General features: G+C 36.2%; 1 non-coding gene across 1 annotated transcript; it reads right to left on the bottom strand.

Moving 5' to 3' along the window:
• Positions 1-24,658: 24,658 nt before the first annotated feature.
• On the bottom strand, positions 24,659-24,765 carry LOC141681997 (small nucleolar RNA R71). The gene has a single exon (XR_012559401.1). It is a non-coding gene; the product is annotated as a small nucleolar RNA R71 (small nucleolar RNA).
• Positions 24,766-24,989: the final 224 nt, after the last annotated feature.

Below are 24,989 nucleotides of genomic sequence, written 5' to 3'. Positions count from 1 at the left end.
AAGTGTTGGCCAGGGCAACAGATAATCTAGGGCAACATTTCATAGCCAACCCCGCGCCCCAATACCGGAGTGTAAAACCTGTAAGAGGAGGCACCTTGGAGTGTGCAGCTAGGCGAGAGCCCCTTTCAAATTCTATAGGTGTGGTCAAACCGGACACCTTGCCAACAACTGCAACCAACCCAGCGTAACATGTTTCCAATATGGGAAAGTAGGACACATGAGGAAGGATTGCCCGACACTGAATCCCCCAGCCTTAGGGATGAGCAGAGCTGCATCCAACCGACCCCCAGCTGCTAGGACCTTCAACATGACTGTTCAAGATGTTGTCCGAAACACTGACGTGATAGTAGGTACCCTTTTGTTAAATTCCGAGCATGCAAAAGTCCTATTTGATTCTGGAGCAACCAAGTCATTTATATTTCAATATTTTGCTAAAAAGTTAAAACTTAACGCCATACGCTTACGTGAGGTATTACAAGTGAAAATAGGAAACAAAGAAATAATTCCTGTGAATCAAGTACACCCTAAGTGCAAGTTGAAATTAGAAGGGAAGGTCTTTGAGGTTGACCTAATCCCATTTGCGTTATGAGAATTTGATGTAATCTTAGGAATGGATTGGTTATCCAGTAATGGAGGGTAAATCGATTGTGAATGGAAGAGACTAAAGATAAGAGTACAAAATGAAAAAGAAGTAGTGTTTAAAGGTCAACGACAGAACCAGAAATTTCTGACCATGCTATAAGCAAAAAGATTGTTACGGAAAGGTAAGTAGGCCTATTTGGCTTATGTCGTAGATACCAAGAAGGAAGTCCCTATTAAGTAGGACATACCCGTAGTGAACGAATTCGAGGATGTGTTTCCAGAGAACTTATTAGGGTTTCTACCTGACAGGGAAATAGAATTCGCTACAGAATTAGCACCAGGAACGCCACCAGTATCCAATGCCCCATATAGACTAGCCCCAGTTGAGATGAAGGAATTAGCTTCTCAACTGCAAGAATTATTATATAACGGAATGATAAGACCCGGTGTGTCGCCATGGGGAGCGCCAGTACTGTTCATAAAGAAAAAGGACGGCAATATGAGATTATGCATAGACTATCGAGAATTGAATAAGCTGACTATTAAAAATAGGTACCCTCTCCCCAGGATTGATGACCTATTTGACCAACTTAAGGGAGCTGTACATTTTTCCAAAATAGATTTGAGAACAGGATATCACCAATTAAAAATCAAACCCGAGGATATACCAAAGACTGCTTTTCGCACTAGGTATGAGCACTATGAGTTCTTAGTAATGTCGTTTGGGCTGACCAATGCACCCGTAGCCTTTATGGATTTGATGAACAGAGTGTTCAAAAAGTACCTAGATATATGTGTGATAGTTTTTATAGATGATATTATGATCTACTCAAAGACAGAGAAAGAACATGGAGAACATTTAAGGATAGTCTTAGAAATCTTGAGGAATGAGAAATTATATGCCAAGTTCTCGAAGTGCGAGTTTTGGTTAAGGGAAGTTCAGTTCTTAGGACATGTGGTGAATAGCAAAGGAGTTTTAGTTGACCCTGCCAAAATAGAGGCCGTATCCAATTGGGAAGACCAACTACCCCAACAAAAGTTAGGAGTTTTGTGGGTTTAGCAGGATATTACTGAAGATTCGTGCAGGATTTTGCTAAGATAGCCGGTCCACTAACTAGACTTACTCGGAAGACAGAAAATTTCGTATGGACAGAGAAATGTGAGGAAAGCTTTCAGGAACTGAAAAGGAGGCTGGTGTCGGCACCAGTGCTCGCACTTCCCGATGGAAAGGAAGAGTTTGTGATATACAACGACGCATCGCTTAAAGGATTATGATGTGTACTGATGCAGCACGGAAAAGTTATAGCGTATGCCTCTCGACAATTGAAGGAGTATGATAGCAGATACCCGACGCATGATCTAGAATTAGCAACCATAGTCTTTGCCCTAAAAATTTGGAGACACTACCTATACGGTGAGAAATGCGAGATCTACACAGGCCATAAAAGTCTCAAATATATTTTCACTCAGAAGGAACTGAATATGAGACATAGGAGATGGTTAGAGCTGATAAAGGACTACGACTATGAAATTTTGTATCACCCGGGTAAAGCCAATGTGGTGGCTGATGCCCTTAGTAGGAAGGAAAGACTTAAGATGATGATGACATCAGAGGAGTTAATTAAAGAATTTGAGAAAATGGAAATCGACGTGAGAATGACCGGTAAAGGAACGGAATGATTATTTGAGATTAAGCTAGTGCCGGAACTAACTGAAAAGATACGAGTATGTCAGGAAAAGAAGATGAGCGAAGAAAGAGGAACATTGACCGGTGAGGAAGTGAGATGTGAGAAGGACGAGAAAAGGATTATGAGGTACGCGTCCCGAATTTGGATACCAAATATGCAAGAGTTAAAAGATGAGCTGCTACACGAAGGGCACAACTCCAGATATTCAATCCACCCAGGAAGTACGAAGATGTACCGTGACCTTAAGGAATATTATTGGTGGCCTAACATGAAGAGAGAAGTAGCAGAGTGGGTTAGCAAGTGCTTGACATGCCAGAAAGTGAAGGCTGAACATCAGCGACCTAGTGGACTATTACGGCCCCTGGAAATTCCGGAATGGAAATGGGAGCATATAGCCATGGATTTTGTGACAGGCCTACCAAGGACAAAGACCAATCACGATGCCATATGGGTTATCATAGATAGATTGACCAAGTCCACACACTTCCTACCAATCAACGAAAGGTACACCGTAGACAAGTTGGTGGATATTTACTTGAAGGAAATTGTATTGAGACACGGCGTTCCTGTAGACATAGTGTCAGATAGAGACCCAAGGTTTAATTCCCGATTTTGAAGAAGCTTCCAGGAATGCGTAGGCACCAGACTAAATATGAGTATCGCTTACCACCCCCAGACTGATGGACAAAGCGAAAGGACTATTCAGACCCTAGAAGATATGCTACGAGTATCTGCCATTGATTTCAAAGGAAATTGGGATGACAACTTACCCTTGATCGAATTTTCTTACAACAATAGCTATCACGCTAGCATAGGAATGCCCCCGTATGAAGCTCTTTATGGACAGAGATGTCACTCTCCCTTATGTTGGGATGAAGTTGGAGAACACAATATATTAGGACCAGAGTTAGTCCAACAAACAAGGGAAATGGTGGGACTCATCAGGAAAAGACTGGTAGCAGCTCAGGACAGACAAAAGAAGTATGTCGACCAGACCAGGAAGGATAGGGAATATGAAGTAGGAGATTCTGTGCTATTAAAGGTATCTCCATGGAAATGAGTGATGAGATTTGGGAAGAAAGGGAAGCTGAGTCCCAGATTCATAGGACCCTTTGAAATCTTGAGGATAATAGGACCTCTAGCTTATGAGCTCGCCTGGCCTCCTAATCTGCAACAAGTGCACAACGTGTTCCATGTGTCCATGTTAAGGAAGTACCATGCAGATGCACGACATGTAATATAATACGAGCAAGTAGATTTACAACCAGACCTGACCTACATCGAACAGCCAGTAAGGATAATGGACCAAAAAGAACAAGTGTTGAGGAACGGGACTGTGAAGCTGGTTAGAATCTTGTGGAGGAATCAAAATGTCGAGGAGTCAACTTGGGAACTTGAAGACGCAATGAGGAATGGATACCCCCACTTATTTTCTAATTAATTTCGGGACGGAATCCTTATTAGAGGGGAATACTGTAATAACTTAAATTTTTTAGACCTTGTAAAATGTTTAATGAATAGTAACCCTGATGGACAGGAAAAACTTTTGAGCCCACACTATGTAGCACATGAGAAAATGAGTTTCGGAGTTGATATTATGATTATACGTACCAAATGAGTGTATGTAAATGCTATTAGTTTTCGAAGAAAACGAACTTTGAAAAATGACTATATTTACGACTCATCGAGGATTACAGGAATCCCAATATAATTACAAGATTAAAACCGTACATATTTATATCCAAGTATGATAATTCAAAATATAAGGAATAAATGCGAAAGGAATTACATCGCGAACCATTTATGAGTAAGTATTAAGAAAACATTTAAGCGACCGAGCGAACGCGTAAACGATTAAATAAACGTAACGCACTTACTAACCATGGTAAAAAAGTAACCATGATTACTTTACCAAATAGTGATCTAGATATAGGATGATCAACCAAGGCTGATGTAATAGTAAGCTAAGGAAGCTAAGCAAGTGGCTTAACTTGTAATCTACCACAAGCTAGTAGATTTGTCCATGGATTTGGCAACAAGAATAAACCTAGGATCCTAAACTAGAGAATATCAAATCAATATAATATATCACCAACATACTTTCCAAGAAGCAACCAAGGAAGCAAGCATAAAACTCTCTCCCCACTTCTTCATCAAGCCATTCGTCGATTTCCAAAAAACCAAGGAATTCAAAATCAAATCTCCAAGTTTTAGCCATGGATAAATCCTCCCATTAATTCTCAAGCTTCCTAACAACCAAACTAAGGTAAGATAATTCTTTGATCTCTTTTTATCACAGTTTGATGGGTGAAATAAAATCAAGAAAGTTGCTAGTGAATAGTATGAATAGTAACTCTTCTTTGGTTTCTTGATTTCAATGGTGGTTTTAGGTTCCAAAACCTATACCAAGCACTCCCAAGACTCCACCATCCTCAAGAACGTATCTCAATCTTTCAAGAAAGGTAAAAATCTTTGACCCAACTTTATTTAAGATTCAAATCCAAGATCCTTTTAGTATGTAGTTATAAACCTAGTTTTAGTGGTGATATTGTAAAGATCTTGATGTTTAGTTAAGTAGATTAAAGGTTGATTGTTGTTGTCTCAATAACATGATGTTCTTGAGAGGAGTTAGTGTGTTGATGATGATATGGTGATTGGTGGTGGTTGTATAAAGATTTAAGGCGTAAACGAAACTCCGAACATAAATGTAATTTCGTTAAAACGAACAAAACGTAACTTTAAGTTTCTGCAGAAAGTTCCGAAGATTTAAACTGTAGTTTCTTAAAAAAATAACCCTTTATTATGATATACAATGTTATAAGGATCTCTTAGGCGCTTGAATCGCTTGATTCCGATTTACGGATCAAAAGTTATGACCATTTTACTAAAAGTGATTTACGCGACAAAAACTGCTACGAATCATGAATTTTGAAAATATAAAGGATCGACTTAAATGTGTTCATAAATCATGAAATTTTTACAGAGAGTATCATATTGAGTTTCTTAACTGGAATAAAAATTTCAAGTGAAAATAATGATTTTTCAGTTTTATAAAAATATCGGAGCCGAAAACGCGCGATTATAAACCGTAGAATCCATAAGCAGAGCCGACGGCGAAAATTAAAATGAACTTAAGATTCTTTGAAAAATGAAGTGACCATGATGTGAATAAGGACTTAAAGGAATAATAAGGACAAAATAAGTTGAGAGGGTGCATAATAATTAGCGCATGAGTGCGCGTAGCCGTAAATTAGAACGGGACCTAACGAAGTGAATTATGTTATCATTATAGATTTCCGAGCGGAACCTAGAGCATCCTCCATCTCGAGATACCTGGGAAAGTTTACGAATCCAACTCCACTTAATGTTGTGTTGTGAAAGGATAGTTTTCTTATCATTTAATAAATACCATGTTTTCCATGATACATAGCTATTAAACTTTTGCATAATATAGCGATGTTGTACGATAAGTATATGTATCATAAAATATTTATTTCCGCTTTCAGCGTGATGTATAATTATAAGACCAAGAGTCGGTAGGGATTTTATCCGGGAATCATTCTGGTGATATTAGGACAATTACAAGTCCATAATAGTACATTTTAAAGAGACTTAACGTCCACTTACGAAATATTAAAATATCTCGAACTTTTATTAAAACGATTTTCCAACAATCATATTCCCTCAACTATATTTTATTATTCGAACAATAAATATTATATACTATTCCTTTATTATTGGAGAAGTATACTCCAACGATTATTTATTTGAAAACCCGATTAAACATTAAAGATTATTGATTGCATAGACATAAACTAGTTGATGAATAGTTTATTAAATATTCTTTTAAAGAATAAACTCATTCGAGAGAAATTATGATTTAAAAATCATAGATCCTGATTTAAAATACTTTCTGATTTTCGGAAAAATCATTCGAATAATTTCAGATCGTCGGAGAATATTTCTCGACTTATATTAAATATTTTGAATATAGTTTCAAAAGAAACTTCCCCTTATATAAAAAATATGTTGACAACGGTCAACTCACATCCTTAGTACTTCCTCCAAAAATTCTCGGAAGTAAATATATATACGTACATATCCAAGTGCACCTATCAACAAGCAATATGATTGGGGAACAATATAAGTTCCATAAATATGATGGGATTCTTACAAGGACAAGGAGGGGTAGACTCCTGTACTTCATGGACTGGGGAGACTTCCAATTTACTACCACATGAGAAAGCATTTTATATACTGATGAACATGTGGAATATGCGTACCTGAGAGGGATGGGCGCAAAACCGTGTCTTGAGAGGGATAGACGCGAAGTGTGTACCTGAGAGGGACGAACACAGAAAAGGACCGAATGCGGCCAGGGTGATAACCAATAATAAAAGGGAATCATTCATCTACATGTAGAAAATGTTACTTTTATCGCAATACGACTGATCATCATTTGCGGTGGCTCCAAAAATGTCCTATTCTTCCAATTGGAATTGTGATGCAATACCGTAAACCAAGCCTAGGTGTTGGGTTTACTATTAAGGTATTCACAGGATAATAAAATCCACTAAAGAATTGTTTTTATATAAGAAGGTGTGTGTCACCATGGAAAAACTAAATTCGAATAAAACATAATTATCATATATGATGTTTTATGTAAGTTATCATACAGTCATTTTCATACTGTACATTATTATGCTGGGCATTATAGCTCACACTTGTTTTCTTAAATTGACACAACACAATAGTGAATCAAGATGCTTACCATGAGAACCACAGCCATAAAACGGGTAGGAAATGGGTAGCTGTTTCGTAGATTGTTTGGTGCTATACCACAGGTAGTCCGAATAAGCTGGATTGGTTTTCAGTTGTTTTTATTTCGGCTTATTTATAAGTATGACTTATGTAAGGTAATAAACAAGAAACGTATATTTGACCGACGGACTAGCCTTACTTAAAGGTTAGTCCCCGGTAAGACTTAATTACTTTTGGGTTGTAATAATTATCACTTTACGGTTGAATTACTCTAGCTATGAATGGTTCCTTTCCAAGATAATAACCTGTAAGTGTGTGTGTATAATAAGTGTGGGGTCGTAAAGTGTAATAACCCCAATTTTTGGAAATTTTGAAACCCTTATGAATAGTGATTTTGCAGATTATGCTGAATAAGAAAACTTTTCATGGCACACCATGTAGGGGTTCTGTTATGGATATTCTGAGATTTTATTAGTACTCTATATGGTATATAAGTGTATGTAAAGATCGTCAGAATCCAATTCCGAACACTTTGATTTTTCCCGGAAATCCACTAGATACGGAAAGAATTGAGTATAAGGTAACAGGATAAAAAGGATTTTAATTAAAGAATTATAAGAGAGGATCATAAAAGGATTATAATGTATTGAGAAAGGTTAAGGAAACCCAAGTAATAAGATCCCGGGTATGATCCCTCAAACGATAAACGAAAGTGAAAGTTAAGCGAACCGTATAACAGATCAGCGGTCATTAGGCAAACAATTAGGAAGTTAATCAAGGAGGTTAGGGATGATGAGGTCATCCAACCAATAAGAAGAGGGCAAGTAAGGGATGATGACATCATAAGCATGACATAAGCATGACCTAAGGGGAAGGAGATGTGGTTGATTTAAAACCACACAAAGTCAAGGTTAGAAAGGTAATTACCCAAAAACAAAACAAAAACAACCAAGCTAGCCAAAACAAATCAAAGCAAACACAAAATTATTTCATTCCTTCAACATTGCTCTCGGCTTTTTCTTCTTTTCAAAGGAAGAAAAATAAAAAATCAAGTTCCAAACATTGTTAAATCACAAGGTAATTATTAAGGTTCCTTGTACATAGATATGGATATCCTATAAGTTTAAGCTTCTAATTACTTCACAATCTCTTCCAATAAATCAAGGAAGAAGATGGTGAATAGTAACCTTCAAGAAATAACTTTGGTTTTCTTGATTTTTTATGAAAGTTCAAGGTAGCTTAAGCATAGATCAAGGCTTCCATGGGCATTCCAAGGATCTTTCATTGATTAAAAGCTTCAAGGAAGGTATAACATCTCCAAACCCTAGCTTTACTTTGTATATTAAGATGATTTTGATAGTTATGGTAAAGAGTAGCTTGATGCTTGTTGGTTTAGAGTTTGGGTTGGAATGGTAGTGAATTGAAGGTTGAAATCTTATGGTTTGGTTAAAGGACTTAAGTATAGTTTAAATTCAAGTTTAAGAATAAGTATAAATTGTTAATATTGAGTTGATTGGGGCTGTTATGATGTAGTGAGGATGGATTTTGGTTGAATGGATGGATTGGGATTGATTGGTGGTTGAATTGGAATGGTATAAAATTGGGAAATCGCGTAAACATAGCCGTCGTAATGTCCGATTTACTTTAGACTGCTTTTGTTCATAACATTAGGACCCGAGAACTCCCTTCTAGGTTTTGACCATTGCCATTTTTAGATAGTTCATGTTACGAGCTTCGTTTTGATATGTGGTTCATTTGATTCCGATGTACGGTTTAGGAGAAACGGCCGTTTTAAGTAACGACGTTTCGCGAACGAACCATTACCCCTCGCCTTACTTTGAAACATATGTTAATGACCTAAATGGGCTAATTGGAGTATGAAACATTTATGTAGAGTGTGTTAGGCAGTTGGTAAGACTCTCGCGAAAGAATCGCCTTAAAACTCGTAATGGTTAAATTATTAAAAATGGTGGAGCCGAGGGTACTCGAGCGACTTAAGTGAATCGTTAAGCGCGAAAGCGAACATTAGGACTCTAAATGGTTAAAGTCTAGTTTCTTAAGCGACCGGGGTCTAATTCCGACTTATGTTGTTATTCATAGGTTATCGGACCCACTCTAAGCTTAAGCCTATCCGGGAACACTCAGGCAAGTTTTCTACCCGTATAACTGTTGTTGTGATGTATATGTGTATATGCATGATCTTGCGATAAATGCATATTCGTTATTAGCAAATTCTTGCGATATATTGTAGCATGTGATATGGTATATATGCATGCCTATTTCATATTCTTGATTTATATATCTGTTGGTTCAATGCTTATAGTTGCATAATACCTATGCTAGAGATAAGCGGTATTTGAGTTTACCCTTAGTATAGGGGAGCAAAAGGTGAACTTTTTCTAAAACCGGGAGGCGAGGCTCCCGAGTATAATATATATATATATATATGAATAGTTTTTAAAAACTATTAATCGAATAAGTTTTATTCGATAACTTTATATTATTTAATGAATATTACTTGAATATTCATCTGAGGACTTATGACTCCTTTTATTTTATTATTTGAATATTATTTCGAATATTCATTCGAGGGCTTATGACTCAGTTTATTTTATTATTCGAATATTATTTAAATATTCATTTGAGGATTTATGACTCCGATTATTTTCTGAGATATATTCTTTATTTTATTAAAGAATAAGGTGTCGATAATCAAACTTATTTTTGATTATTCAAATAAAGATAGTACTTTCGTATAAGTATATCTTTGGTTATCTAATACTCATTTCAAGTATAAGTCTTACAACTTCTACTTCAATTATTCGTATAAAGATTATTCTTTATGGGAATATTATTTAAATAATAATATTCAGATATTTTCTAATATATTGGGACTGATTTACTTTATTAAATCAGCATTACTCCAAACATTCTTAAAAATGTTTTCGAGTCTTCAAAATAATTTTTAAAGTTAGAGTGGACCCCAAAACTCATTTTTATATTTAAGATCTTCCTTTCAAAGGGGATTTAAATACTCGCTCAAAACCTGGGGGATCCAGCTCTGTGGTGTATTTTACATTCGCAACGTGGTTGCTGTTTTGAGAAAACAAATGAATTGATTACTTACCCAACGTTCGGGAAGTAAGCCCATCTAATTGAGTCGGCATAAGCGACAGGCCGGGGTACGGTCTATCAAAGTGTAAGTGGCTGGGTGGCAGTCCATCAACGCATAAGAGGCCGGGTGGTGGTCGAGCACAAGGTCCTTATGCGGCCAGGGTGATGACCGGTGGGGGATTCATCCATCTACTAGTAGAAAAGGTTACTTATTGGTATCTTTGCCTGATCAGCAAGATATCAGGTTTATGCCAAAATTTCTTTTCTTTCCAAATTTATTGGATATTGCAACTCTGTTCATACTTTACATGACAGAGGTTTTCAGGAAATATATGAGAGATATATATGGGTGTATATATATATCGGGACTTAATGAAGTATCTCGTAACTTCATTTAATTCAATAATATTTCAAAGATTGAATCTATTCAAGTATTATCTTGTAGTCTCATCTATGTGATGAACTTTTGAAACTAATTATAACTTGAACGGTGGTAGTTCAAGTAGTATTTGGAAAAGATATAAGTATATTGGAGTATCTTGTAACTTCATCTTTTAAACTTATATCTAGTAAATAATTATCTTATGTATGTCAAAGATTTTCAGAAAAACGTTGAGACAAGGTTAGATATATGAGATCACCTTGCAACGATATTTTATACAGTTATAAACGGGAACTCTGTGTTTATTATGCATGGAAGAGGACTTCCAAGATTTTGAAAAGTATATGTATATATATACTGAATTATTTTGTGACTTGGTCGCGTTAAGATATCAGCTTGGTTCATTTCTTCTTGACCAAGACTTTCATGATTACTATGAGAATGCTCATATATTGTTAATTATTATACATATTATTTTGGTGGGCTTGTTGCTCACCCTTGCTTTCTTCTTTCATCACACAACATCAGATAGACAAGATGAACAGGATCAAGCTCCCAATTCGCGAGCGGATAGGAAACGTTCCGCAGTTTCCTGTAGGCGTTGATGCCATTGTAGCTGAGGTAGGATTTACCAATAGGCTAGGCTTTCAACTTTTGATGTACCAGACTTATGTATATTTATGAATTGTAATAATGGAAAGGAAAATGTAAATTTATTCAGAAACCCTTTTAAGGTGTAATGGAAAATAATTGTGGAATAAAATGACTCGTGTTATTTTTGGATATTCATCTCTGAGACTATAACTTGTGGTGTGTGTGTTTATTGTGGGGTCACAGTACAGAGTAGTCGATTATTTATTAAGATTGGGTGTTATTAAGGGAAATGGAACTCATGACAACCCGGATCCCCGACCCCAGATTTGGGGGTGTTACATAAAGTGTGAGTATTTATATATTGTAGTGTGAGGTATGTGGTTTGTAGTAGTTTGGATGGCGTGGCCTCCGAGATTCCTGGCCCCGGATTTTGGGGTGCCACAGCCTGTGACCATCAATTCATCCTCACCAAATAGTACTATTCTAATAGACGCATTTAAAGCTTGTAGAGTTTGGACAATTGAGGGTGTGTTTGACTCGTTACAGAATGTCGTGGCTGACGGGAATATTTCAATAGATCTACCTTTTTGAGAAAGATCTAGTAACTAGTTAGTTGTCTTTTTAGCCAGAGAATCCTGTTGAGACAATACCTGGAGGTGTTGTCTCAGGAGATATACTACTTTGCTTCAATAAAGACAGAGCTGCGGGTTCTCTTAAAGTACCTTCCTTATTTGCTACATCTAGTGTAGTTTCTCCCTCTATATGTATTGGGTCCTTGTACGCCAGGGTTTGGTCTAAGAGAGTTGAAGGTGTTTGATTTGGCTCTAGAGGGTGGTTATGAATTTGTGGTATACCAAACTCACTACCTCTCCTATCTACTTATTCAACAAGCAGCTGTGTGTGATACGTGTCAAGATGTAATAAATCTATACTAATGAAATCAGAGCATGCTTCATAAGTATTACTCGTAGTAGATGCACTCATACCTGAGAAAGTTGGTCTGTATACAGATGTATTTGAGTGGGTAGACTCAACAGCTTCCGGAGGTTGTCCAGCAGCTTCAGGTTGAGGTTGTTGAACATTTTCAGGTACAACTTCTTGTTGTGGTTAAACTTCAACCTCTACTTGATCAACAACCTCAGGCTCAGGTTGATCTGCTTCTTCATTTGCATCCTCTTTAGGTTCATGAGCATTGTTCTCCTATTGTACATCATCAGCTTGAGCCTCACCTTCATTGTCTTCATCTTCTTGTTGAGCATTGATGATTGCAAAACATCTATCATGTATTCCGTTAGGTAAGCAATATTTGCATTTGGGTAGTTTCCTTTTTCGAGCAGTTTAGACACTGTTATTGGGGACATGATATAGGAATCTTCTAGGATGTGACTGTGAGTTGATGCCTTTTGTGCTTCTGACAGTTTTCCATTGAGTAAAATATGGAGGAACCTTGTATATAAGATAAATTCTTGTTGCTGAGATTGGTTCTCCAGAATTTGCTTCATGAATAAACGCCCAAAGTTGATGCGAAGATTATTTGCGACATCAACACCAAACACTTGATTAAAATGAGTCATTCCATAGAATCCAGCAGTCTTAGGAGCCAAGCAGTGAGATAAAATGTTGAAGAACAAATTCCATTCTTTGGGAAGATGCCTATTGTTGAAGTGTTTAGGAAAATTGTCATCCCATATTAATGTGCTTCTTATACCTCGAAAGAAACTGAATATTTCCCAGTCAAGTGGAAGGGCATCAAAGTTATCAAGAGGTAGCTGAAGGTGTTCATTTAAGTCATCTTATGTGATTCTGATGGTCTCATTTCCAATAACAAAAGAAACACTCAAGTGTTCGTCATCGGAGGAGTTTGTTGTTGTTCGGTGCACAAGCCTGAGAAGCTCAACATTTAATTTAACATTAGTAGTTAACGCGAAGCACACAATGGAATGTTGGTTTAGAAAACGGATCCACGGTTCAAAATGGGCCATCTTAACTGGATCACGTTCAATAATCGAAACAAAATTTGTTTTTAGAATCTGAACGTTATTCGCCATTTAATTAAAAATGAGAATAAAATTTGGATTTAAAACAAATAAAAGTGTGCCCTTCGAATTACAAAATAAAACAAATCGTAACAAACTTTTTACACACACTTGATAATTTAACCAAACAAAGCCTCAGATTAAAGAAATTATAACTAAAATCGATTATCACTACTTGGCCAAACAAAGCCTTAATACCCACGAACTAGATTAAGCTCGATCTTTGAAAATCACCGGTTAAATTCAGAGATTTTAGTATCAAAATGATCCTTATGATCTGGGCAATGTAAATCTGTAAAATTGAGAATTTTGACAGCACTATGGTAAGGTGATAATCGACAGAAAAAACTTCTACTCTCTCGCGATTGTTCTTCTCTGTTTGTGTGTATACATCTGTAAAGAATAGAATTGTGTATTTATACTCACAAATGCAGTCATGGAAATCTTCAAGTGCTATGTGGCGACCACAGGGAGACAATAGCTTATAATTATTCTAAGTTATTTTCTCTGTGGTGACCACAGTAGGATTTCACTTAGAATTTTTTTCTAACTTCTCTGTGGCGACCAGAAGAGGAATATACTTAGAAATTTTCTAAGTGAACTTCTCTATGGCGACCACTAGCACTCGAAAATTTCTAATTTTCACAGAGTTTATTCTTTTCAAGAAATGAATTTTTGTGGTGCTATTATTACAATTTAACAGATTCTTTTGAACATTAGTAAATTTAAAAGATATTAAAATTGATAAATCACAATTATTTTTTACCACTTTACAATTATTATCATTAAATTGATAATACCATATTTTTGTAAAAAATGATTATGCTGCAATTTAGATTAATTTTAATGGAGCCCTTTAAATATTAATTATTTAAAGTCCACTGAAATTAATAACTCACAACTTTGATAAAAAAAATGGAAATAATTATCGTTGAATTGATAATATTTCAATCTTTCTAATTTAAAGATGTGCTTCAAAGTTCTATTCATAACTTAACCAACATGATTAATTTATTTTCAAACTTTTTATCAACATAAATGTGCCAAAACATATATATATTAGATGTGAGAACATAAATATTTGAATTACGAGAAATAAGTAATGGCATGTAAATTCAGATATCCTCCAAATATTGAAATTTATTAACAAGTGAATTTAATCATGACAAATTGCAGTTTCTGACTTCTAATTTATTAATTAGAAAGATTTAACATCCCAAGTTCACTAACCAACTTAGAGAAAGTATTTTCATCAAGTGGTTTTGTGAAGATGTCTGTAATTTGATCCTCTGTGGGCACAAAATGTAGTTCCACAGTGCCATTAGTGATATGCTTTCTGATAAAGTGATACCTGATATCAATATGCTTTCTTCTTAAATGTTGAACTGGGTTGTTGGAGATTGTTGTAGCACTAGTATTGTCACATAATATTGGAATTTTTGACATTAACAGACCATAATTCGGAGTTGGTTCCTCATCCATAAGATTTGGGCACAACAGCTTCCAACAGCTATGTATTCAGCTTCTGCAGTTGATGTGGATACTGAGTGCTGCTTCTTGCTATGCCAGGACATCAATCTTCTCCCAAGAAACTGACAACTTCCAGAGGTACTTTTCCGGTCAATCTTACAACCTGTAAAATCTGAATCTGTATAGCCAACTAGGTTAAAACCTGTACCTTTAGGGTACCATATACCAAGATTTGGAGTTACCTTAAGATACCTAAATATCCTTTTAACAGCTATAAGATGAGACTCTTTTGGTTCAGCTTGAAATCTAGCATATAAGCATGTTGTAAACATAATATCTGGCCTACTTGTTGTGAGATAAAGAAATTAGCCTATCATACCTCTGTAGCTTGTGATGTCAACTTTCTTACCAGTTTTGTCCTGATCAAGCTTTGAGGCCGTTGGCATGGGAGTCTTTGCTGGAGTTGAATCTTCCAGATTGTACTTCTTGAGAAGTTCTCTGATATACTTGGATTGAAAAATGAATATATCATCTTTCCTCTGACTCACTTGTAATCCAAGAAAGTAGTTCAACTCTCCCATCATGCTCATTTCATACTTACTCTGCATTAGCTTAGAGAATCTCTTGCAAAGATCATCATTAGTAGAACCAAATATAATGTCGTCAACATATACTTGAACTAATATCATATCAGATTTATGCATTTTATGAAACAGAGTTTTATCTATAACACCTCTAGTAAAACCGTTTTCCTGTAAAAACTCAGAGAGAGTGTCATGCCATGTCCTTGGAGTTTGCTTAAGACCATAGAGAGCTTTGAATAGGAAGTAAACAAAATCATCCATATTTGGATCTTCAAAACCTGGAGGTTGTTCCACATACACTTCTTCTTCTAGCTCCCCATTCAAGATTGCACTCTTCATATCCATTTGATAAACTTTGAATTCTGAATGTACTGTGAATGCCAGAAACATCCTGATTGCCTCAAGTCTATCCACCGGTGCATAGGTTTCATAATAATTTATACCCTCTTCTTGATAGTAACCTTTAGCTACCAATCCGGCCTTGTTTCTCGTTACAATGCCATCTTCATCTAACTTGTTCTTGAATACCCATTTAGTGCCTATCACTGACTTATTCTTTGGTCGGGGTACCAGCTTCCATACCTTCTGCATCTCAAACTGATTGAGTTCTTCTTGCATAGAAATAACCCAATCTGGATCTTCAAGTGCCTCATCCACTTTTTTAGGTTCCATTTTCTGTAGGTATAGCTCTAGAAATCTCAGGTTCTACAATATCCAAAGGATCATCTGATATATTTTCAAATTCCATATATTCAAAATCTTTTTCTCTTTACAGGATTGACAACTTGGTGTCATCAAATGTTACATTAAGGCTTTCAATCACCTTCTGATCAGTAATCATATAAACCCTGTAAGCTTTAGATTCCAGAGAATATCCAAGAAATATGCCTTCTTCTGTTTTAGCATCAACTTTCCCAGATGCTCATTTCCTTCATTTAGCACAAAACATTTAGCACCAAACACATGAAAGTATTTCAATGTTGGTTTCTTGTCAGCCATTATCTCATAAGGAGTCTTGTCATAATCTTTATTAATCAGGGTACAATTTTAATTGTAACACGCTGTATTGACAGCTTCAGCCTAGAAGTAAGTAGGAAGTCTTGATTCACTTAGCATAGTCCTTGCTGCTTTAGCCAAGGTACCCTTTTTACTACTCCATTTTATTGTGGAGTTCTTGGGGCTGAATACCATCTCGAAATACCTTTCTCTGTACATAATTTATTTAAAAATGCATTCTTGAATTATGTCCCATTATCTGATCTGATCTTCCTGACAGGTAATTTCGCTTCCATCTCGATCTTCTTTATATGATCCACTATCAGCTGAGGTGCTTCATCCTTGGATTGCAAAAACAACACCCATATATATTTGGAGTAGTCATCGACCATCACTAAAGCATATATTTTCCTTGATAGTGACAACACATTTACTGGACCATATAAGTCCATGTGAATTACCTGAAGAGGTTCAGTTATGCTTGTCATTTCCTTGCTTATGTATGATGCTTTCTTTGATTTCCATTTTTTCACATACTTCACATAGTCCTTCTTGACAAAATTCTATATGTGGTAGTCCTCTCACTAATTCTCTCTTAACTAGAGAGTTCATTGTCTTGAAGTTCAGGTGAGAGAGGTTCTTGTGCCATAGCCAACTTTGTTCTGATAAAGCTTTGTTGTAGAAACATCTCATTACTCCATCACTGGTAGACTTCAAGTCAGCTATGAACAAATTGCCTTTCCTTACTCCTTGTAAAGCAAGCTTCTTATCCTTCCTGTGAGTGATCAAACATCTTTCTAGCCTGAAGTCAACATTGTATCCTTTGTCACAAAACTGACTGACGCTCAGAAGATTGTGCTTCAATCCATCCATAAGAGAGATATTTTCAATGATGACATTGCCAATTTCCAAATTGCCATATTCCTTAGTAAATCCTTTGCTGTCATCTCCAAAGGTAACTATAGGGCTAGCTTTCTCAACCACACATGTGAGGAGGGACTTTTCTCCTGTCATGTGCCTAGAACACCCCCTGTCTAGAATCCACATGATCTTTTCCTTTCTTACCTTACCCTGCAAGCACAGATTGATTAAGAAGACTTTGATACCCAAGCTTTCTTGGGTCCCGAAGGTTTAGGAGTAGAAACAGAATCAATAAATGAAACCTTAACAGGATTAGATTTCACTTTGACTGACTCCTTCTCAATGTTAGTCTCAACAGAGTTTTCATACTTACAAATAGGAGGAACAGTCTTGGCCTGTGTATGCTCATTAATCATTCTTGTCTTAGTGTTAATGCAAGTGCTAGCAGTTGCATGAAAAGCTTTGAAATATTCAGACATGGTAACAAACGCACATGGCATACATCCAACTACACCATAGGGCTCATGAAAACTAGGCATGTTAGGCATGGCAGGCATACTGGAAGTTGTAATAGATTCTACTTTAGCTTTTGTGCATGCATGTGTAATGTGTGCAGTAGAATTGCAATTATTACATAACTTCCTAGATGCAGATGAGGAAGATGTAAAATCAGATTTCTTATTTAAACCTACCTTGCCATTTCTGTTCTTCTTAGCCTTAACCTTAGCACTCTCACCAGTCTTAGAGTTAACTATAGGGTCTAGTTTCTTAAGTGTGTTAGGTTCCTTACTATCCACCTTATTACCTAGGTCAGCTATGGATTTCGCTTTACTAGCTGGAGCCTTAGGAGTCTTAGGGGATTCCACTACCTTCTCTCTATCTTCAGCAATCAATTCCTCATTGATTAGCAAACTTACTTCATCCAAAGGTTCTGAAACAGACTCAGTGAATAATGGAGATACAACATCCTTAATAACAATGGAACCTTTTTTGTAACAAACATGTTTATCTCAGATGTTACACTATGTTTCTTATGGTTCAGCTTAGAATAGTCAACTCATATTGAAGTTTTAGATTTAAATCTTTGACTATCTATTATCTCCTTCTGAGTCAAAGCTGCATTCTTAAACGCCTGTAACTTCTTTTCTTAGTCAGCAACTTGGGTTCTAAGAATGGCTTCTATATATGCATTGCACTTAACCTTATTCTCTAGATATTCATTCTTTTGTTTAAGGTCTTCTAGTCTAACTACAAGCAAATCTAGTTCTTCATTCCTAGAGATTAAACTCTCCGATTTAAGAACTAACTTATCATTTTCAAGTTTATATACAAGCATGCTTGTATGAACATTATACAATTCTAAAGTAAGTTCATGCACAGTAGATTTGTATTCAGAAATATACATATCTATAGTGGTAAGTTCGGGAACCTGAGATGATTGTGATGATTCCTCTACAGAGTCTGCCATAAGAGCCAGAATTATATACTCTTCCTCTTCATCTGAATCAGTATCATCCCAGCTTTTTTCTTCAATAATGTACGCATTTCCTTTTTCCTTAACCACATAAGCATTCAACTTCTGTTTCAGCTTCTCATTCTTCCTTTTCAAATATTTATAAGTTTCCTTCTTTTCATAGGAGTCATTTGCTTTTGCTGCCTTGGGCTTTCTGTAATCAGATGCAAAGTGCCCTAACTCATTGCAGTTGTAACATCTTGTTTTGCTCTTGTCTACCCAACTTGACTTGTATCCTCCTCTGGAGCTTGACCCTGATGAGTAGCTTCCTTTCTGAAATCTCCCTGATGAACCCTTTGGTTTATAGTTGGGCTTCCTTCTGAATCTAACATGACTAAATTTTGCAGCCATGTATGCCATAGATTTGTCCTCTAACTGTTCAAGTTCTTCCTGAGTGTAAAATTCACTTTCATCCTCTAGCTCACCATGAGAAATTTCAGCTACGATAATTTCCTTAATTGTTGAGGAGGGTGCAACCTTATTTTCTTGGGTTTCAGGTTCACGAACTACAAGTGCATTGGTTTTTGCAAGTGCCATACTCTTATTGTCAATGGAACCAGGTCCATAGATAATAGCTTTCTACTCTTGATCTAGCTCATGTTAGACTTTCCCATGCAGCTTTAATTCACTTAACATTCTTGTGTATCTCTCAAAGAGTGAAGATAGTGCTTCTCCGGGTTGAAGTTTGAATGCCTTATACTAAGTCGTCAGAATATTCACCTGGTTTTCTTTGACTTCTTCTGTACCTTCCATTAAAAGCTCAATGATATCCCACATATCATTTGCACCATTATATCCTAGAAGTTGATGATTCATATCATTATTGGTCGATTCCATAATTATGAGTTGAAGGCTTGTGTCCAGATTTATCAACTCCTTGTCAGTTTCCGTATATTTAGACAAGTCCTGGGAGTGGATGAGGAAGGAATTCTCACACCAGCTATGGTTGTGGATTCAGCAACTACTTACATCGAAACATAAGGGCCATTCAATAATATCCCAATGTAAAGTGGATTCGAAGCTTTCATAAACAGCATCATCTTTTTCTTCCATAGGTTGTAATTATCTCTATCGAATGGGGGAACCTTTATACTTCCAATTCTTTGGTTGTTCAACATCTTGGCGGAATTTACAAGAACTTTTTTCTTTCTTTGGATCTTGATTTGTATGTCAATCAACAAGGTCTGATACCAATTGTTAGTCCCAAAGTATCATCGAAGGGGGGGGTTGAATACGATACCTACAATCTTTTCGATTCGTTAACAAGTTCTTCATTATAAGAGCGGAATCAAAATAGACACAAAACAATTCGAGGAATATATTATTTTATTAATATAGTCCTTGAGGTTGCTACAATCTAATAAATGAATTGATTAGCTTCAATAAATTCAATAGCACAACAATATGTTTACAAGATTAATAAATGAGGTGCTTTAATGGAGCTCACGTAAACACTCTGTTGAAAGCTGAAGAAGATAACCAAAAAGAAATGTATTTATTTTGCTGCATATGTAGACTTTCAATTCCATTGGACAGGTGGCATCTCTGTGTCCACATAAATCCTAGAACTGCTATATTTGTTTCACTGGAAAAACACCAAGTGCTCTATGGCGACCACATGGTTCCCTTGGCATGCTGACTGCTATGTAGCGACCATGAGTAAGTTTCTTTCACAACTCTTCTATGGTGACCACAGGGACTTGTAGCCTTGACAACTTCTATGGCGACTAGAGAGGAATTTTCTTCCTTAGATTATTTTTGCTTCTGTTTTTCCATTCTTCACTGTATCAACACTTTCTTCTATAACTGAATTAAAATCCCTTCTTGAATACTGATGTTTTATGCACCGGTCTGGTTCAAAAACACCTAGCATTGAGTGAACCTAATTCAGTTTGTCTTGTGTTTCTGAGCTGATATGTATTGGTGAATATCCATTGCTTCTTTCACTGAACCCTTGATCCGTAACACTTGAAGTCAATTCATGTATCTGATGCTTAAAGTCCTTTGATGTCTTATTCTTCATGGCTGCTTGAACATGTTAATGAACTTCTTCCCATGATCTGTTTGAGGACTTAAAGTGTCAATTGCATCTTTTGGTTTTTTGTGTTTATCCTGTCTTCATCTGTAGGGTTCCTGTGATGCATAATTTAATATATGTTTATATGTTGTGTTACAAGTTGAGTTATAGTTCCTCGATTACAAATTACGTTACATTATGCTTTACAATGTGTATCATTTTGCTCCCCCTCAACATGTGCTTCAGTATTTAAAGATTTTCCACTGACACATCAAACTTTAGAGTGACATTATAATTTGCAGTATCAGGATTTGTCAGATCATCAGGATTTAACTATTCCGCATATATTACTTCATTTTTAAATCTCAACTCTTCATGGTCATCTACATCTTCTAGACCTGTAATCTCCTTGTCATCAAAAGACACATGAATAGATTCCATGACCACTATTGTTCTCAAATTATAAACTCTGAAAGCTTTTGTTGACAGTGGATATCAAACAAAATGCCTTCATCAGCTTTTAAATCAAATTTAGTAAGCTGTTCAGGATGAGTTTTAAAAATAAAATATTTGCAACCAAATATGTGAAAGTATTTTAATTTTGGCTTCTTTACTTTCACCATCTGAAAAGGTGTTTTTCCATGTTGTTTTAGATATGTTGCATTTTGTGTGAAGCATGCAATTTGCACAGCCTCAGCCCAGAAGTAAGTTGGCAATTTTGCTTCTTTAAGCATGGTCCTTGCAACTTCTGTGAGAGTTCTATTCTTTCTTTCAACAACTCCATTTTATTGTGAAGTGCCAGGGGCAGAGAATCTCTGCTTGATCTCCTTGTATTTGCAGAATTCTTTCATAGTGTTGTTCTTGAATTCAGTTCCATTGTCACTTCTAATGATCTTTACTTTATGAGTTGATTCTTTTTTCCAGTTCTCTTACATGATCAAGAAGAATGGATGGTGTCTCATCCTTGGTGTGCATAAAATACACCCATATGTATCTTGTATATTCATCAACAATAACAAGTACATACCTCTCCTATGCAATAGAGATTACATTGACTGGTCCAAAAAGATCAATATGACGCAAGTGATATGGTTCAAAGATTGAGGATTCGGTTTTACTCTTGAAAGATGATTTTCTTAATTTGGCTTTCTGGAATGAGTCATACAAGCCATTAAGAGTAAATAATGCATTGGGAAATCCTCTTACAAGATCTTTCTTCACAAGTTCATTGATGTTGTTGAAATTGAAATGAGAAAGTCTTTTATGCCAGTTCCAGCTGTCTTCCACAGATGCTCTACTAAGTAGACATATTTCTAAATTATTAATATTAGTGGAGTCCCTAATTTACTAACAATTTCACAATATTCTTCATAAAAAGTCTCATTATAACCTCTGTCACATATTCGACTTACACTGATCAGATTATACTTGTGTCCTGCAACTAGAGCTACATTTTCAATGATGACATTTCCAAGCTTAGTCTTGCCATATCCCAAAGTATTTCCTAAGTTTCCATCTCCATAAGAAACATTTGGGCTAGCTTCCTTCTTAAACTCTGATAGCAGGGATTTATTTCCATTCATATGTCCTAAACATCCACTTTCCAAGAGTAAATTTTTTTTCCTGTTACCCTACAATCAGATTTAACAATTAATTAGTGTTTTTAAGGACCTAGACTTGTTTGGATCCTTTGGCCTTTTTAAGTTTGTTAACATTTGCAGCAGAAGACTTTGAATTAGAGTTTATGCTAACATTCTTAATATCAAAGTTTACACATGCATAAACAACTTTTGATTTATTTAAAGAGGGTTTCAGTTCATAATAATAATAGTACAAACTGTGATACTCTTTACATGTGTAAATTGAATGCCAAACACTACCATAATGAAAATATGGACTCTATATTTTACTATTCTATTTTTAAATTCTGAATTAGGAGGAACACTGTTTATTCCTTTATTCTTCCTTCAAGCAACAACAAGATGATTAGTGCTACCACGGTTAAAACTAGCCTTTCTAGGTGCACTAAGAATGGGTTTATATGTGTTCTCCTTATTGACGCATACCTTTCCATTTCTATTCTTTCTAGGTTGTTTTTCCTTATTTTTCATTCTAACTTCTTTCAGCTTTTTGATAAGTGGATTTTATATCTACTTGGAACGCTTCATTTCAGGATTAAGTTAATGTTTCGGACTCAAGTTATTGGTATCTTTGATGTATTTTTGTGTTTGTGCATTTCAGGCATCAGTTAAATGAAGAAAGAAGCTTTTCAAAGAAATATGTTGAAAATAGATCAGAATTGAAAGCCTAGGCCATTCTAAAGTTGTAGAGAATCTCTTTAGCTTCGCGTGGGAAGTTTAATCGCCTAATTGTGACGAGCAGAACTCAAGATACGGCCAAAAGAAGAATTGTCAGAATTTTTCCAGAATCTTAGCGCGGCCGCGCCAGAACCAGCGCGCCCGCGCCGCTGAAAACACTATTCCAGCACGGTCGCGCCCTGTTGCAGCGCGCCCGCACCCGGTTTCTGCACCAGAATCTTGATTTTAGTCGAAATTGAAGATTTTGAGAGTTCTAGTCATCCCGGAGAGCAATAAGAAGACGTAGAGAGCACAAGATGGGTACAGAGAAGAAGACTTTTGTTTTCTTTGATATAGTTGATACTTGGATGCTTGTTTCTGATTTGTCTTTGAAACCTAGTACTCTTATATTGTTTTATATCATGCTTTCATTAGAACCCATGGTGACAATGAGTTCGATTATGAACTAATCGTTATCGTGGGGTTCTAGCGAATTTATTTATGGATTTCTTTAGTTAAATTGTTTCGATACCTTGCTGTATGGTGATTGTATGATAACCTAGTATTGGTTGTGCTTATTCGTCTTATGTGCGTAGCTAATATATAAAATAGTGTGTTAATCTCTATTGAAGCGACAGTGAATATAGAGGATTAGAACTTGCCATGCTAGCATAGGTTCATGTGTTATTGTTATGCATGATTCGTAGGTAATTTTAACCATCTTACTTGCCCTATGTAATCACGATAGATAACTTACGCAGTAAACCATTACGTTTTCAATACTTATTGACATATAAGGACTAAGCATAATTGGTGTCTATTCAACTTCTATCTCTTTTGTGGATGCTTGGTAGTAGGGTATTCGTACAACGAAAGTTGGCGTTTACTAATTTCGTGTTATGTGATTAGTATCATCACCATTACATGCTAAGGTTAAGAACAAAAAGGCTATTGAATAAAGTATTTAATGAAGTTAGGATCCCATGTTTGTCATATATATTAATTCTACCATTCTTGTTCTCTTAGTTAAAATTGTTAGTTTAATTCTTAGTTATAAACAATCTCAATTTGTTATTTGTCTTAGCATTAGAAAATAACCATATCATTGTTTCATAGGTGCATATTCTTAAATTAACCAAAGAGTCTCCATGGGAACGAATTTGATCTAAATCTTATACTACTAGCGAACACGTATACTAGCGTGTATTATTAGCGCGTGTTAACATCCTAACAAGTTTTTGGCGCCACTGTCGGGGACTCGGTGTTGTTAATTATTTAGTTTATGTACTTGTCATCAGTGATCGTTAAAGTTCACTGACTCGGATTCTTTTACTTTCACGGTTTATTTGTTTGTGTTTCAGGTACTCATTACAATGGGAGATCCAACAGCACCAACGAAAGCGTTGATGGATTTTTATCAACCGAAGATCAATGACATTCAATCTAGCATTTTCAGGCCAGGGATCGCGGCTAATACCTTTGAAATCAATCCTGGAACGATTCAATTGGTACAAAATTCAATGCAGTTCGGGGGTTCTCCAACGAAAGATCCCAATACGCACATTAGGGATTTCATAGAGATCTGCGACACCTTCAAGTTCGATGGAGTTTCTGAAGATGCTATAAAGCTGAGGATTTTCCAATTCTCTCTGAGGGACAAGGCTAAGAGCTGGGTACACTCTCTACCAGCTGGTTCAATTGCTACTTGGGAAGATCTTGCTCAAAAGTTTCTCACTAAATTTTTCCATATGGCGAAGACAGCTGCATTCAGAAACGCTATTACTCAATTTGCACAGCAAATGGGAGAATCTTTGTGTGAAGCTTGGGCGCGCTACAAGGAGATACTTAGGAAGTGTCCTCATCATGGAATGCCTGATTGGATGATCATCAATTGCTTCTATAACGGGTTGGGAGCACAGTCAAGACCCATGCTCGACGCAACATCAGGTGGAGAATTATGGGCAAAGAGATATGAGGAATCTTATGATCTAATTGAACTTATGGCTGTTAATGAATATTAATATCCAACCCAGCGATTGCCACAGAGCAAGGTAGTAGGAATTCTTGAAGTGGATACAGCTACGTCTATCACTG

This window comes from Apium graveolens, chromosome 8 (genome assembly GCF_009905375.1).
Source record: "Apium graveolens cultivar Ventura chromosome 8, ASM990537v1, whole genome shotgun sequence".
Classification (NCBI taxonomy): Eukaryota; Viridiplantae; Streptophyta; class Magnoliopsida; order Apiales; family Apiaceae; genus Apium; species Apium graveolens.
This window is presented reverse-complemented; position numbering and strand designations above follow the sequence as displayed.